Here is an 18,033-nt window from a genome sequence, read left to right as displayed (position 1 = left end):
CATTTGGTAAACAGGGCCCAACGTGAATTACCTGGCAAGAATTTTGGTTTGCTCAGAAGATCTGAAGGATGCTGTGATCATTAAATTCTTTCAGTCTCTGCTCTGGAAAAATATTAACCTGAGAGAGGCAGAACTGTTAAGTGAGAAATTTTAACAATTGACAAATGTATGTGGCAGCCTCTTCACACACTTGTCTGCTGAATAAAATGTTTGCAGTTTTTATCATCGGTATTGAAAGCCCAGTCTGTGGAGTTGTTTGCTCAGTCTCCAGAGAACAATCGGTTCAGATCAGTTACTTCCAATCCTGATACTGTACACAGCCTACTGCCTCAGAGACGTTACTGGTGTCTAACTAGGGGCATGGATAAGAATCAAAAATCTGGGTAACAGCCCGCAAAGGCTGCATTCAGTCTGTGTTAGGAGCGTCCCTCTTTGGCTTCCCACAATGATGCTAATATTACGTGTTGTTTTTCATAACAGTGTGACATTGCTCTATGAATCTTAACTATTTCTTAGAAAAAGCACCGATGCAAACACGTTTCCACTGTGCCAGAGCAGCTCCCTCTATGGCAGGGTGAACACCAGGTGAGCTGGAAAGCTCTTAAATAACTGTGACAAAATGGCTTTGTTTTGGGGTCTGCACTAGTCTGCTCACTGCTGGGAGCTTGGGTGTGCTGGAGCGCAGACTTGCTGCAGCTTGCATGGCAACTGTCTCTATTTTTTTTTTTAAATAGAGAAAATATTCATAAAATATAAACAAAGTCCACAACTCCTGCAGTTTTAATTTTCTAGAAGTGCAGACAGGATAGTCTGGATGGTGGTGAATTCATTTAAGCTCTCCAGATGAGTGGTTTTCTTAATGTGTGATTTTTATCACAAGGAATGCTCTGTCTCCCTTGGCCTCTCAGGACTACTGTAAAACAAATAATCACTCACTGAGAGTTAATTGATAATTTTCACCTTTTCTTAATCTTTGACCTTTACTCTTCTAATTTATACCCGTGTATAAATTAAAAATTCATACCAACAATTCTGGTAGACTTGCTCTTGATTTACACTGAACTCAGACAGGTCACTGTTGGCTCCTGTGGACCTTCTTTCCTAAAACTGGTTGTGACAAAACTATGATCAGCAGGGCCTGTTAGTGCATTGCTGGGATTAACTGATTTACTGATTGCACAAAAACTGCATTAAAGAAAATAAAATACTTAAAGACTATGGATATTTTGGTGATTTTAGTATTATGCTTCTGAGGGCTCTGTAAGTCTTTACCATGGAACTACAAGCGTACATTCAAAAATAGTACATTGATCAGTGTCTCTTAAAGATGTAATGAAGAAATGGGCTCAATAATTATTTAAATACCTTGTCAGTTCTTTCTCTCTTTAGAAATTATATTCAACATTATGTGGATTCTCCACTGTTATAGCTGAGGTCTTCAAATTAGAGAAAGAGAAAAGAGGGAGGGTGGCTAAAAACCAGGGGCCTAAGATAGCCAATTTAGCATGGGGTTAGTCCAGCTTAATAGCCAAGTAACACAATTAGGACTCTTTTGTCCACACTTAGCTCTGCAGATCTCTCATTTTTCTATAATTAGAATGAAGTACAGAGCTATGTGGCTCTCTCACCTACATTATGCAAAGTCATTTTTCCCCTCTTCTATAATTATAGTGCACAGCTTAAGAGACTGCCAAGTGCTGAGAGCAGCTTTAGCTGACATGGTAGTGCTTCCCAAGAGGATCACATGGACTTGGTTCTGAGTTGAAAGCAGGTTGTGAAGATGGGAAGGTGATTAGGTAATCAAGCATTATTTGAAAGTTTAGAAACTGAGAAATTTGCACACAGGATCTTTCTATTTCTAGAAATAGAATGGGTTTTTCAAACAAGTAAGAATTATAAGTAAAACTGTAGAGATTCTATTGGTTTCCAAACTTAGCAGCAGTTCAGGAGCTGGCTTGGTAGTCAGACTTTCCTAATGTAGCACTATTCTAGCTGCTTTTATTTTTGTAGTTTGCTTTTGTAATCTCCCAATAAATAATTTTACAGTAAGTCTCCAGACAACAATTTAGCCAGATGTGCCACATCTACCATTGTAAGGAAAAGAGTGTGTTTTTAACAACGTCAGTTAATCATCTGCCTTTTCCCTGTGTTTCCACCAGCCTGGGATTTTCAGATGCTGCTCATGTGTACATAAACCCATGGCATGCTTTGAGCCCAGTGCACACACTCAGGTGGTCACTCTGCCTGTCAGGTGGCTGCAGTGAGGCGGACTGTGTCTCTTTGGCCTCCAGGTGCCCAGTATTTCTGGGATGGCTATGAAGAGGGGATGGAGAGAGCTGTGCATGCTTTGCCTTTGGTGGAGCTCGTGCTGCCTTTGCAGTCAGCTGAAACATTCTTGTCAGAGAGCACTTATGGTACTTCCTTTCAGGAGCAGCTTGTTTGCCTTTGGAAGGGTCCAAAAGGCACCAAAAGGCACTTATTTTCAAAGCATTCCTAGGAAAAGATATAACAATTCTGTGTTTTCTTCCTTACTCAGGTCAGAGTCTTCATCCCACAAAAACAAACAGATCGCCTGATGAGCTGCCTGCATGCAGCATTTGGCAAAGCTTGATCAGTTTGCCAAATGTTGGTGCCTCTTTTCATGGATGACCTAGCAGGAGGGATGGGTTTTCAGTTATTTCAGATAATTAGAACACATTATCCATTGCAGTTAATAAGTATTTGCAGTAAATCACAGGATTTTCCACAGGAAATGGAGATCAATTTTGATGCTTTTGACTAAAGTATTGGCTGCTTATAATAAAGTTTTAATACCTGACTGAGGTTTGAAGTGCACTTATCAGACTGAGAGGCCACCCTCAAAAAGAAGGGGTGTTCCTCTGTGTACAGTGAGTCCTTGGTGCCTGGCTGCAGCCCTGGGAGAGGACACCTCTCAAAGGGACACCACTGCTCACCAAGGCAAAGGGGGTTCAGCTAATGGCAGGGTGGAAAGCTTCGGATTTGGATCCTGACTGATTCTTCCATTTGAGGGGGAGATGTTCGGAAGAGAAATATTCTTTTCTGTGCCTCAGTGCAAATACTGAGTGAAGGCAGAGGTGAAATGTAGGTGTGGGCTTTTTAATAAAAAACTGGGAGAGGGGAGGTTGCAGTGACAGACCCCACTGGGCATCACCTCCTTGGCAGGCCCTGCCTGGAGTAGGCAGGAGTTGCTTGTGTGCCACTGTCAGGCTGTGTCTGAGCAAAAGCAGCTCAGTCATTCAGGAGAACCTTGCCCTCATGTGTGACATGGGAGGTGAGAACAGAGCTGTGTGCTCGGGGGTGCCTCCTGTTTCTGGCTGCAGACAAAATAGATGACAAAGCTTCTTCTGTGTGTCTTTATCTGTTCGTCCTCACACAAGCAAGAAGCATGTGTGTGTACAGAAAGCTTTCTCAAGTATTTGGTAGCCACTTCTACAATGAAAAATCTTCAAGTGAGGTGCAGCTAAACAAGATGTGTGTGTCTGTGACAGTGACCGAGCTATCTCCCAGCCAGAGCGAGGCTGCTGATTGAGATTTCACAGGTCTGTATGGCTTGCAACAGCTGCAAAATCACTTTATGTGGGCAGTGGATGTTCCCTGCTAGAATTCAAGCCCCTTTTCTACTGTATTACATACTGCAGTGACCTGTACAGTTGCAGCACTGAGTTCTGTATTGATAATTGAGGCTAAAGATCACTATTGCCAGGTTGCAAACAGAAACCCCAATGTTCTGGATATAGCACATCCTCTGAGCCTGCTCCAGCTGCACCAACTCCCTGAGGACCAAAGTCAGATCAGTAAAATACCTGCCTTGATTATGCCAGTTCAAAGTGTTTTCCTGCGTCCTGATTCAGGTTCTCCATGCGTGGTATCCTTCTGCCTCTGTCAGAAAAAGGAAGAATTATGTCCTCTGTAACTGTTCTGTTTTTTTCCAGAGTTCAGGGGAACTGTAGTAAATTGGAACAATTAAGAGTCTGCCCAAAAACTTAATGTGTAATCAAGTAGTGGTGGTAATTTAGTCATCTCAGAGGGCATAAACCTCCCTGATATCATCATATTTGGGGTAACTTCAGTATCTACAAAGCTTGGGATTCTGGAAATGGCTGAAGCCCTGCTGCATGAGGGAGAGGAGGGATACCAAAGTCTTTATCTCTTACTTTTGAATACAAGGCACAGTCCCACAAAACCAAATGTGTTTCTTCCTCTGTAGGCCTAAACTTACCAGTAGCTCTGAAGTTTCACAGTGTCTGAGGCTGGTGTCATTGTCACAAGTGGTTGTGCTGATGAAGGAAGGGATGGGAGGTCTCATTCTGTTCAGTTTTAAAGTCCTCTGCAGGCTCTAGGCTGATGGGAAGCAGCCCACAGGCACAGCCTATGCTTCAGGTAAACTGGTCTCAACCCAAAGCAACTCCCCTGAGCTGGAGCCAAAGATGTTGTGGCAAACTCACATGGGAAGAGCTGAGAGCAGAGCCTTTTTCACAAGCAGGTATCTGAAGATAAGTAAAGTTTACCTTTACACTTCTTTACAGCAACATAAGCCATCAGACAGAAAAGTGACAGTTTCTCCATTATTCCTGGGCAAATGTACTGGTGTGTCAGTGTTATCACGTTGGAAAATAATATCCAGCAGTGCTTTCCTATAAAGGAGTCAGCCATCAGGCTCTGAGCACAGTGCTGAGTTTAACCAATGTAGGCAGGTACCGGAGGTGTGAAATTGAAAAAGTCACGAATGCTTCCTGCCTTATTCTTTCTAGACAGGTTTCTTGTACTTATTTAAAGGCCAGAAGTCCCAAAGGACAGTGTTACCACCTTTATTACTTTCTCTCTAATGAGATTTTTCAGATTTGTGGCAAAGCCACATCCCATGCAGAAGTGAGACACCAGTGTTTGCTGCATTGCTCAATGTGCCTTCCAGGGAAGGGGCAGCTGTAGCTCTTGCCAGTCTGTGTTTCCTCATCTTTCTTTAGTGTATTTAAACCTTGAGACAGGGATACCGTCCTTTCTGAAGGGGAAAAATTCAGCCTTGGTGAAACTGTTATATCAGTCAGGCTTTGGGTAGAGGGAAGTTTGCTCAGAATTGTGTTTCATATCAGGCTTGGGAGTAGACTGGGCACCCTTTGCTTGCAAATAAAAATCCATTAAAAAGTAAGGAAACCTACTCTCTTAAGTCAGTACTTATATCAGACTGCCCTTAAAGGCTTTTAATTCAGTATTACTTAATCTCCCAAGCATTTATATATTACTGCACTTCACTTACAACTTCATATAGTACAATTTCATATACCTGCAGCCTTTGGTACTACTATTTTACTTTACAAAAGATTTTACATGTGAGTAAAATGAAGCCAAGCTGAGCTTACTTCTATGAAGGACAATAAAGTTATGTGGGCATGGTGACTGTTTAATATTTTTGGAGGCATTTAGCACAGGATAGAATGGCAACTTGAAATACTAGAGCCAGGAAAAACATACATTTGATAAGCCCATTTTTTTTTTCCTGTCAGAGACATGTATTTTAGCAATCAATAGTGACTTGTACAAACCCAGACTGGGTCATTTATATATGAAATCTATTTTATATTTTTGCAATTTTACATGGCAGATTTTCCTGTGAAATATCTGAAGGCATGGTGGTTTATTTTCCTTGTGACTCTGTGTATCTCAAGTGTGCATGCCTCTCACTCTAGGAAAAGTTGCTGCGTTAATAAACCGATAATGAGTTTTATCTCCTGACATTTCTCTGGGCAACAGGACTTAGTCTTGCTGTTTCCCCAAGATACTCTTTGGTTCACTACTGTCACCTGCCTCACCCTTCTGAAGAAAGTGTGAGAAATCACATTGCCTAAGAGTTCAGCTATGGGGCTGTTGAAGGCAGCACTTCTCTCCCATGGTCTGTGTGAACACTGCAAAACAAATATGCCAGTCCAACAACCCTGAATAAACTTGCCCTGTCAAGCAGACAAACAACAAAAGTGGGGGTGGAGGAGAGTAAAATATTTAGTAAGTGAAAATCCTGAAGACAGTATGATGTATAACCTGTCTTTTTTTTTCTTATGTGGGTGAGATGTGAAGCGGACAGATACAGGTTTTGGAGGGAACACTGCCACTCTGCTTCCTGGGGTCTTGTAGAGGTGATTTGGGGTATGAAGAGTAGTGTTTCACCCCACAAGCTGGAAATGTGAGCAAAGTAGGTTGTCTCTCTCTTCCTCAGATGGGCACATGCCTCTCCAGAGGCTCCATCACACATTCCTCCTTCTCTTCAGCTTCCCTCACTGGCTCAAGGGTTGGCACCTCTGCCACCCTGCTCCCACGGGGTGGACCCGTGGAGGACTTGAGTGCTTCTGGGGCTGTGCCTGGGTGGTCTGGGAGGCCTGTCCTAGATTCCTTTGGGTTTCTCAGATCCTACACTGGCTTGGAGCTGCTGTTGGGGCACAGGGAGGCAGTTAGCAGTGACTGCTTAATTGGTGCTGTAAATGCACAAGTAAATCTTTTAGTGTCCGTGAAATCAACACAAATGCCACGAGAGGAACATTTGTTTTTTACAGCCACTTGGCTGGGAGGTGTCTTGCATTGATCCCAGGCTGTTGGACTGCCAGACCTTTATTTCAGCACAGTTGTCAGTAATGAACTGGTGGTAAGGAGTGTCTGAAGGGCTGAAGAGACTGCGGCTCTCTAATGTTAATCTCACCACAGAGAGAAAGGATGACTCCAGCACACATAAATATAGGAAAAGTATGATCTGAAAACAAGGTCCTGTTGCTTGAAAGGCTGCTCTCAGAGACTTCACCTCTGCTCATTCTGGCAGGGTCCTGGTACAGGAATCTTGCTATAGGGTGTTACATAGTACTCCTCTGAGTTGAGCAGGGAATCTTTCACAAGAAAGATGAAAAGTTAAAAAAACAGATTCCATGACTGAAAGAAGAGCAGATAATTGCTATTTGTCTCTCTGAGCTTTTGTGGGCAGATATTGAATAGAAAATGGTTCATATAATTGTATTTTTGGGAGCCTAGTTGAGCCAAAGATTTATAGGAGTTTTTTTCCTGCAAAACCTCTGCTCTTTTCTATTTTAAAAGAGGGACTATCACCAAGTGTCACCCTGAAGAATTGGACCCACTACAGTATTTTGTTACATATCAGAAAACAAAGTGCAAGGCTGGTACACTGTTAAGAAACAGCAGCGGAGCTGCCACTCTCAACCTCATTATTCAAGGCTCTCTTTAGTTCAATTATACACCTCTACAGCTAAGGAAGATAGATGAAGGTCATTTGGGAGCTGTAAACCACAATGCATTGAATGCAGAACTATGTTCTTAAGCTGATTTACACCTTGTTCTCCAGTGTTGTACAGCATGGGGCTTCGATTGAAATGCAGAGGCAGTGATTGAAAAGCCTTTTTCCTCTTCTTCGCTCCAGATCCACTGCCTGTAATTATTATCTTGATTAGATGGTGAGAGATAATGACTTCTGCTTCCATAGCTGGGTGGTGACAAACCCCAAAATCTTGGGACTTGGGCAAAGAACCCACCAGGGATACACAATGGTGTTTACATCTGCAGTAAGTTAATTCTGGGTTGTGTGTATTGGTCCAACAAGGAAGAAAACCTGTAATTGGGGGAAGCAATTTGCCTTTCCAGGAGAGACAAAGAACTGCCATCTTGTACTGATTTACCTCCCATATATCTCAGCATGAGGAATGCCAAGTACATTGAACAAAGTTAATTGAACACTGCAAATGCACAAAAAAGAACCCCTTCATGTTAATGACAAAGGATTGTAGGCTTCACTCACAGGAAACAGAGACATTTTAAAAATAACATAGTATGAGGTGAGCTGTACAAACCTCTCTGGGACTAGATCCTGAAGCAGTGAATCTGTGGGTACAGATGCTGTCAAACTTCTGATTCCCAGTAATGCCTCAGGGGGAGATCAGTTTGGGTTCTCTGGAGCTTTGGTAAAAAAAACTTTGGTAAAAACTGTAAATCAGTCTCACTGTCGCTAAACATTGTTCCAGAACTTGTGCAATGCAAGCGGCTTGCTTTGTACGCTAAGGTTAAATTGCACATTAGCACTTTCACCAAAATCAGTGGAAGCAGATGCCAGCTCTGAGGAGTAGATCTGACTAAATATCACCTGCAATTCCAGTGCTGTCTGGGGAAATGTTTTGTCAGTCTAAGCTAACTTAAGGGGGGAATATAGACAAAAAAACCCGAAATAATTTGAATTCTTTTCTGAAATGCAGTTTGCTGAACATCCTGCATCTCTAGCAGCTCATCTCTATTTAGAAATAAATTCTAACAGTACTCATGCTTTTGTCCCTTTAACAGAGAGAACAGGAATCAGCACAGAGACACAAGTAGTTTTGACAGAGAAATAAAGACTATTTCAGCGATACCATATTCCTATCCATGGACCAGGGTTTGCTTCATTAACATTTCCCCTCTTTTTATGGTAAGGTAGAACATTAAGGACCATGAATGCATTTTTATTTATGATATTTCAGAATTTGTTTCAGCTGGAGATATTTTTTTGGATATTTTTATTTACTGGAAATAACCACAGGAGGCTTTTAAACATTAATATTGTATGAAAAGGTTTTTGCTCTGAAATATTTAAACTTTTAATCATATTTATAGATATATGTTTAATTTTTAGAACTAGTCCTTTCAAGTTAAAATCATACAACGATTTCAATATTGTGGCTCTGTAAAAACCTAATTCTGTCCACAGATGTGCACATGTGATGCCCACTAATTTCACAGTACTTTTACCTGAAAGCCAGCATTTCCTCTGTGTTGTTTGCCTGAGTTTTTATTATTTGCAACACCTGGTATCCTTAAAAAAAGAGTTTTCTGTCTGTGTGCATGTCAGGTTCTCCCTGCTGAGTTTGGTCAATGAACAAATATGCAGCTCCCACTTCTAGAATGGCTCCATACATTGTTAGCTCTAATTGTACATGAAGCCAGTCCTGCCCTCGTTAAAAATCAATGAGAGCACCAAAAGAGCCTGAGGTTGCTGAAAGCTGGAATCTCTAAGAGTCCATCTGGGATAAATGCAATGATACTACATCCAAAGACAATAAAATTGTAATTATATATAATTTGCTACTAACTTAATTATAGATATTCTAAATAAAATTCTGGAATCCCCTTTTCTCACAGGAGAAATCCTGCTTTAGTTGATAAGGCTGTGGTGTAAAAGCGTAGTGGGATTTGGCTAGGATGCACATGACTGCAATTTGCAGACTTTGTCTGAGATTTTGCATTGATTCTTTCCTGCATTGAAGATTTGTGCTGCACTGTTCATAATCTTTTATCTACCATTAAATGTCTTTTTAAAGGGGAAAACAAGTCTCAGAACTAGTCCCTGACTTCAAAATACTTTTTCTATGGAGATGCTGGATGTGCTGGATCTGCTTCTCAGCAATCATTACAAATGTAATGACCTGCAATTGTTAAAATGAAGCTTCTTTAGTATTAATCCAAAACTTTCAACATAAACATTTAATAAAAACTTTGGGCAGAAATTCCCTCATATAAATCTAAGGTTGTTCTCTGGTAAGTTTTTGTTTGGTCCCCCCCGCCCCCCCCAACAATTTAGTTGCTGTCTTATTTTTTCCCCTTGGTTGTGCTGATGCAATTATTTGCAGAGTTGCCTGGTAAATCAGATCAGGGAATGATCTGGATTTAAAATCACATCAAAAGGGCTCCCAAACCAGCGGTGCTAGGGCAGCTGAGAGAGTGGCTGGAATGCCTGGGGAAGGATGAGAAGGAAAGCTGCTTATGCCAGTACAGATGCTGACATCTTTTAACCTCAAACTGAGTATCAGCTGACCCAATGCCAGACCAGGTAGTGGTATTGCCACTCTGAGGGTGGAAAGTCCTCACATGTTGCAGGCTGATAATGATTGATTTTCTTTCAGTCTTCTCCCCCCATGATTAGTTAGTAATTGTACTCATGAGGCAAAATTAATAACTTTGAATAATCTTGGCTTTCTAATCTTTTTCCTTCTTCTGGCACTAAATTTTGAATCTGCCATTCCAGCTGAAATGCTTTTCTGAGGCTGTACTGGCACCCTGCAAATTCTCTTGGAAAGGGCAAGGCATGGCTGTGCTCCAAAAATAGGGGAGCAGGGAGGAAGAGATGTAATCACTCTGGGATGCATGTTCTGTACCCTGTGTGCAGAAATTCCCTGCAGAGAGCACTTCAGGGTCTATTTTATCTGCAGGAGTTGGCTCGTATTCCAGATCCTTTCTTCAGAGGAACTTTGGACACCCAGGGATGTTGCTCTCTCTCAGATGCTGCCAGGTATAATGACAGGCCTTAATTTCAGGGATTGAAAATGCAAGATATCATTGAAATTTCCAGCTTTTCTTCAAACCAGGGATAGACTAAGCCTTTTCCATCTAATCTTCCATTTTTCCCGTTTTTTTGTTTTTTTTTTTACACACCATGAAAGCCAGCAATAATTTCAGCTCCAGAAATGATTGAAAGCCTTGTAGAGAGGGCACTGAGTGCATTGCAGAACTGGCAAGCAATGGTTTCTAGAAACCATGCTGGTTCTCACAGCACCACATGTGGATCACTGCAATGCTTGCACCTTCCTTCTGCACCTTTCTTGCAAATACAGCGTGGATAAGACAAATTGTGTGTCCTGTCTTCTGCTGTGTTTCCTCCTGTAGAAATCCTTGGGGTTTTCAGTTGAGAAGGGACCAAAGACTGAAATCACCCTGCTGGTTTATTGGAACACATGCAGACATGAGAACTCTCTCCACTTTACATTTGGACCTTGGAAAGACTGTCCTTGCCAGGATGGGGTACCCACCAGCTCTTAGCTGGAGCCTTCTGAGCAGGGGATATGACAGACTCAGCTCATTCCAAGAAGTACTGGAAATAACAATCTCCTGCATGTGTCTAAGTGCTTAAACAGAATACTTCAGGGTTTATTTCAGTTTTTTCATGCTATAATCTTCTTCAGCAGCAGCATCTGATAGCTTTACACAAAATCGTAATGAAGTACTTGAGCAGATTATCCAGGCGAGCTCTCAATTAGCTGAGACATCTTGACCTATGAATCTGAATAAAAGGTGCTGAGCTTATTGTTGTGACCTTTCTAACAAGCATGAAACTGCTGTGGGTAGAGGAGTCCCTGAAATAGCCATAATGCAGGGCAGTAATTCTGAAAGGAGATTACACCTACTCAGTTTTCTTTTCTGCTCCCTGTATGCCGCAAAAGGGTTTATGAGCTTTGGTTAATGATCCCAGCTCTTCCCAAGGAACTCTGATGGAGATAGTCTTGGACTGACAAATGTAACATAAACAAGAAGTAGCTCTGTGTATCTGTGTCTTTTCTTAATCAAGCTGACTGTAAGGCATTATATGCGTACATACTGTGTGCATCATTGAAATGCAGAGCTTTGCAGGCACTAAACAATCAGTAAATGATATATCATATCAGAGAGATATATTATTAAGCAAAGACATCACTGTAAATTTCTTCTGTAATCAAAAGTACAAGAAGTCAAGCGGAGGGACCTGCCTTTCTTAGTCTTCTTGGGTCTTATCTGAGAAATTTGCATGCACTACATTTTTTGGTGCTCCATTTATTTTTTGGAAGGTGTTGAGCTGATCCTTCCAGAGCCTCAGTCTGCTCTCAAACATCTACTCCATCCTAGTAAGGGTCTGTTAATTTGAATGTGCAGGCCTACTTCCATGCCCCTCCATCCAAAACAGCCTACTCTAATCAGAATACCTGCTGCTGCCTGGCGTGTTAATGTGAGATAGATTTAGACTCATACATTCCTGGTTTTTGGATTCTTGTTGTTTTGGCCAGAGCCTGATATCTTAGAAATTACACACTTCAGTGACATAGATTTATTAATGTCCTTGTGTGCAGCCAGAACCAGGGCTGCTTTTTCACGTGTCCTGGCGCCGGTTCCTGATTCCTCTTTGCAACAACGATCAGGTTCAAGCATCAAAAAGTGTGATTCTACCCCCTGAGGGCCCTGATAACAGGACCTTGCTACATCCTGCATGTCCTCTAACACCAGCATCTCCTTCTGTGCAGTGCCACAGTCTGTGGGAGGGAATGTGAAGCTTTCTGAGCCTGTCAATCTGGGATTGCACTGCTCTCCCACGAGACACAAGACCTTTGAGTCCTGCAAGTCCTCTGACTACTCAGCTGCTGTGTAAACTAAAGCTGGCAGTGATACTACCTCTCCTCTGACCATGCTTGCTCTAAAAAACAAAGGCACTACAGATACGTTTTGTAAGGCTTCTTTCCTTAGACCTGCTCTGAATGTGGTGAGTGGAAGGGGCACCTTCCAAAGGACTGGCATTCTGCTCTCTGCTTGCAGATCTTCATCCATGTTCAGGTTGGGTCAGTTTTAAATAAATGCAAAATAAAATGCAGAGAGAGATGTCACTTCCAGGTGAAATAAAAAAAAAATTACTACATTTACCTGCTCCTGTGCTAAAGTGTTTGTTGAAATATTTAGAAAAATGCAGGTGGAAGGGACCTTTGGAACTCATCTAGTTCAGTCCCCTGCACAAGGCAGGATGGTCAGAAGGTCCTGAGTTAAAGTGCTTATAACCCACATATCAGAGAACCAGTTTCCACAGTCTTTGCTGGACCTTTTCCAAGCCCAGCTGTGGGGACCATCCTGTTACCTGTGTACAAGCAAATGGGTGGCATGGGGAATTCACAGCTCTGGAGGATGAGCTTTATATAACACAGAAAAGGAAATGTCCTGACTGAGTTACTTGGGAACACAGAACTGCAGCAGCATAGAGTTGGGATGGTTTCAATACAGTCATAGGTTTTTAAGCCAGAGGAGACCATTACAATGCTCTGTTCTGACCCTCTTCTTGATGATACAGAGCCACTGAATAGTCCTAATGCTGATATAAGAGTCTGCTTAGCACTACTTTTCTATAATGATTTCCAACTATTATAACATTTTCCTGAGTTATTCTCTAACCCCTAAATTACTCCTTTTCATATAAGGCTGTCTGTCAATCTGTTCTTTACTCCTCTGACAGCTCGTCCCCACCTTTCAGTGTCTTGGGTGCCTTTTTTTCTGCTGTCAAACTCAGGCTAATTCATTTTCAGTTCCCTTAAGAGACCTGTCTGAGCACTGAAAGATCTGGACTCTTGCTATTTCATTAGCCCTCATTATTTTTCAGTTAATGGTTAGCTGGCAGCATTGGTTTTGAATTTTTTTGTAATAGGAATGAAGCAGGTTTTTATTTTATAGTCCTTTCTCATCAGTCTCTGGGAGAAAAGTATATTTGTCTACAAAGATATTACAGTCTCCCTGAATGCAAGCTTTATTGTTATTTGCATTACTTTCAGTTATGCACAATTTTAGTGGGAAAAGTATATGAAGTTGGAGTGCATGCAGCTGTTCAGGATGCTGGCAAATCCTGCCACAGATGCTCCCTTCCCTTCTTTGTGACAGGACCATCATTTTATCAAGGCACTGAAAGGGAAGCTGCTGGCAGAGACAGAGAAACAGCAGTTGGTTTTCTCATAATGTCGAATGCTTTCTGAGACTTTAAAGATACAACAGAGCTTTTAGGGGTAATGTGATTAATTTTGCTACTCTGGAAGAAAGCACAGAGAGTTATCGACTTCAAAGTGTCATTGTTCAAGTTGGCTTTGCAGCCAGCCAGCGCTGAGCTGGTTTACCAATAGGGAAGTGGGAGTAGCATGCTTCCCTGATTACCCTCGACTGATGTTATTAATTAATCAAGCACAAGTTCATTACAATGACTGAAGAATGACTCATGAACAATCATACCAGCTTTTTTTTTTTTTTTTTAAATTTTGCGGAGGAGAGATGAGAGAGAGATAAAAAATATAACAGTAGCACGTGACAATATTTTCCCGAAGACAGCAGATTCATAGGGAAGGAAAGATTGCAAATATTCGGGTCATTAACCTGAAGTTTTCAAAATGAATAGGGGTGTTGGATTCCCACGTTTCCTCAGCAGCTTTGGTAATCTCGGCTCATGCAAAGTCTATCAGAAAATCAGCTAAGCATATCTTAATTCACAGGAGGCTAAATAGTCCCATTGAATTTACCTGCATAAAATTATGCATGCAGGGTGACTTGCAGTTGCTGATCCAGTGAGAAACAATACTTTGGAGTCTGGGATTTGATGAGCACTAGTAATAGCCCTTGTCTTGAGCAGCAATTGCGTGTGAGCAGCCCCACTCAGAACAAGGTGCTTGTCATTTGTGATCACTTTAGCAGTAATCTGAATGGTTATCTGGAAAAAAAGAATTTTAGTCTTCCAACCTGGCCGATCTCAGAATTGATACGAATTCTCCATTTTTCATTCCTTCTCTTATTATTTATTCTCTGTCGATCTACCATAGACAAACCATCTCCATAACTGAGTTTACATGGAATGTAAAACCTATGCAATTAGCATTAGTTATAATTATGTTTCAGTGCTGATGGGGGAAATGACAAGAAATTTATACATAACAGAGAACGGAGGATATGGAGAAAGGATTACAAGTTGTAGTGTTTGGTAATGAGGTTAATGACATAAAAGAGTTATCTAGAATTAGCAGTAGGAGCAGCATTTGCTTTCCTGTTTTTCCCAGAAATGGTTCTGCTAATAAAACAAGCACAGATGTGTAATGGTTTTATAGCTCATCCTTAAGTATCCTCGTGCAGTGTCTGAAACCTAATCATTACAATGTTTTGCATGAAAGCCAGAAAGTGAGCAAGTCATTATGTTGCTACGTGTTGACATGGTTCCTCGGTATCTTCCTCCTGACATAAATACAGCCTCTCTGTAGATTTGCTATAATTGGATTCTACTGCACTGTAATATGTAAATTATAAACTTCAATTACCAGTGTATAAAAATAGAAAGCCATGTAAATGTCTTAGGGAAAAGTATTTGAGCAACTACGAATATTTAGGATAACCAAAATGTGTACTATTTTTTTACAGTTGTTATCATTACCCTGAATCTTTGGGGTGTTTTTGTTTGGTTTTTATTTCCAGTTTGCAGTTCTGGTTTGGTTCAGCTGTGGCAGTGAGCTATCTTTCACCTGTGTGATCCCATACAGCTGGCTGAAGGTGCATTGGCACTTTATGGTATTTTGATAGCTTTAAACAAAGAGGCAAAAAAAAGTTTTAATTTGTGATGTTTTCAATTGCTGTTAGAACACTGTTATAATCTGAGTGTTTAGCTTGCCTGTTTTTGTTCCTGTGTGGTTTGTGGTGAGTGACTTCAGCAGTTTGTAAGTCTGGTTTTTAAAGGTATGAGAGTGAGGATGGCTCATGCAGCACCTCCTCAAAGGGGTGTTGGTGCAGTGAGGGAGATCCCCCCACAGGACACAGGACACTCATGCTTGCTCTTCCTAGAGGTGACATTCCTCAGATGGGTTCCTACAACAGAACAGACATGGTCACACGATAAGGAGGGATGAATTAGGAGACTGGTTTTCTTTGATATGGCATTTCATAGCCCAGAAGGGCTGGGTTTCAGCACCGCGCAGTGCGGTGGTTTTTGGCACGCACTGCTCGTGCCAAGAGAGGCTGTTGTCTTACGGACCTTAGCAGAGAGCAGATGGGAACAAAACCTGCAGCAGCTGTACTGGATCAAATGATGGAGCCTCATGCACAAGGCATGAGATTGGACTTGCTGATGTAATTTGTCGAGTACCGTTGTTTGGAGGCAGCCAGCAGGAAAATGGGAGAGAGTGAGTTCATTGGTTCCAGATGAGTTAATAGAACAGAAGAAGTCTTTGCTCCTTCCCTGTTTTATCAGTGAAGCTCACTTGCTTTGGTTCCTTATATAAGGAGGACCAAACCTAAATTCCATTTTCATCTTTTGCACCAGTTCAATCCTCTTTGTTTTCCTCAGGCTTTTCTGTCCCAAGCTTCTCTTCCTGAAGCCAGCTACCTGTAGAAACGTGTTCCATCTACATTGCACTGACACTGTATCAGCATGCAGGATTCAAACAAGTGGGCTGGAAGCTCATGTCTTAAGGTGAGCTTTACAACTGGTGTCTATCACCATTTTCAGGAGAGATCATTCCATTATAGTCAGATTACATTCACTTTAGTGATGTGAGTAACCCCAAGCCTTCTGTGGAGTAAGTTATTCTACATGGATGTGTTTTCTTTCCCGTCTAGAGGATTTCCATAACAAAAGAAAAAAAGGAAATGTGAATTTCTTCTAACTAGTACTTAATTCTAGACTTGTTATTTTTATCTTAGTGCAGTTTAATGTTATACCAAAGAAATCCAGCATTCTCTGCCTATAGAAAATGCGTGAATTCAACTGTTGTCCTTTGTTCACCTCATATTCTGTGTATAGGTCCAAAGAATAACTAAGGAAGAAACTTTCAAAGATACCTTTAAATGACTAATTTTCATTGAATTCTAGTGTGATATTGGTGTCTAGGTCTTGAAGACTCTGTAGCCTGTGAGCCTAAACAAACTTATGTTACCATCAGGGCAATGCAAGTTCAAGTAACTTTAGAAAACTACTGTTTCTCCACTATTCATTAATGTTAGATGATACTGAAATTTGCACTTTAAGATGATTGAGTGCAATACCTAAAATCCCACGACAAACCAGTCCTTACATCCTCAGTGAGAAAACAGAGCAGAAACCTTGCTTTAAAGCACTGCTGATTTCAAGATACTTTTGTACTAAAGTGAAGGAATGAAGAACCCGCTGGTCACTTCAACAAGGCTTACAGGTATGGCTGAAGAGGAATGCTTTTGTTGTTAAGAATTGCATTTCCAGGGAAAGGCCTTTGATACTAAAAAACTAAGAAAGGATTGGCTGTGCAATGCTGGAAAAATCCCTTCACTGCTCTCAAGCAAGACCTGAGCCTATAATACAACAGGATCCTATCACGATCTTTCATTCACTGAGACCACTATATTTTTTCTTGACAGAACAATTACTGCTTAATCTCGTTAGATAGATGGTAATGGAGCCTAGTTGTAAAATATCCCTTTGTATTTTTTCTTTTATTTTGTTTTGAATATATTGCTTTGATTTTTATCACATTTATGTGCACGTTAAGGCACAATTATTCATTGTTAAAGTCAATCTGCAATCAATGTCATTTTCTGTATTTTGTTTACCCAGGTTAGAGGTTTGATCCTGCTCATTGACTTCAACAAGTGCTTGACTTACCCTCTCCCCCCTCTCTCTTGGATCTCCATTTTGCAAAGAAGTTTGTCCTTGGCCCTGGCCTTGGTGCACAATGGAAAGGGCCCGTGATACAGACTCTTATGTGTTCTGAGGGAAGACTGGTGATGTTTACCTGTGCTGGGCAGGGCACAGTGTCACTCCTTCAAGTCTCCCTGGCTTCCAGTAAAGGATAAATAGAGGACAGGGGCTGGAAGAGAGCAGAAGGAGAAGTGTAGGGAGGAGGAGGATGGCAGAAAATAGCTAGCAAATATTTAAGAAAGAGACAAAGCCATGGCATCCCTGGGCAAAGGTTTTGTCATGCCAAGAGCAGGGACTGGACTCTCCTGTGGGTATGAAAACCTGCAGGGCTTCTCTGAGCTCTCCTCTTTCACCCAGAGAAAAGCTCTTGGGACAGAGGTCTGTGCAAATGGGGAAATTCAGTCAATGAAGACAGCTGGAGGGAGGAAAATGGAATGTTCTCAGTGCTTCAAGGATCAATCTAGAAGGATGAAAGCAGTCCCTTCTGACCTTCAAATATGTCACTGCTTCATAGTGGTGCCAGTTTTGAGCAATTTTCTTTGCATTCACTAGAAACCTTCCTCTCCAGTGATGGGATATTTGTGCTCTCCACTCCTTCCTGTGATTTTACCACTCGTCATATATCCCCTTCCTTAAGTTACGAATGAGTAGTTTTTTCTCCTATGAGCTGCATTCCTGTTCTGGTGAACAAGAAACTTAATGTAATATTAAGCAAAGAAAGAAACTCATTTCTCTACCTCTCTAACTTGACTCAAGCTATCAGTTACCCTGGAGTAAAGTGGAGATTAATCTACCCCATG

This window comes from Corvus kubaryi, unplaced genomic scaffold, assembly GCF_017639235.1.
Source record: "Corvus kubaryi isolate FWS band 111438036 unplaced genomic scaffold, C.kubaryi_AGA036_p1.0 37397, whole genome shotgun sequence".
Taxonomy (NCBI): Eukaryota; Metazoa; Chordata; class Aves; order Passeriformes; family Corvidae; genus Corvus; species Corvus kubaryi.
This window is presented reverse-complemented; position numbering follows the sequence as displayed.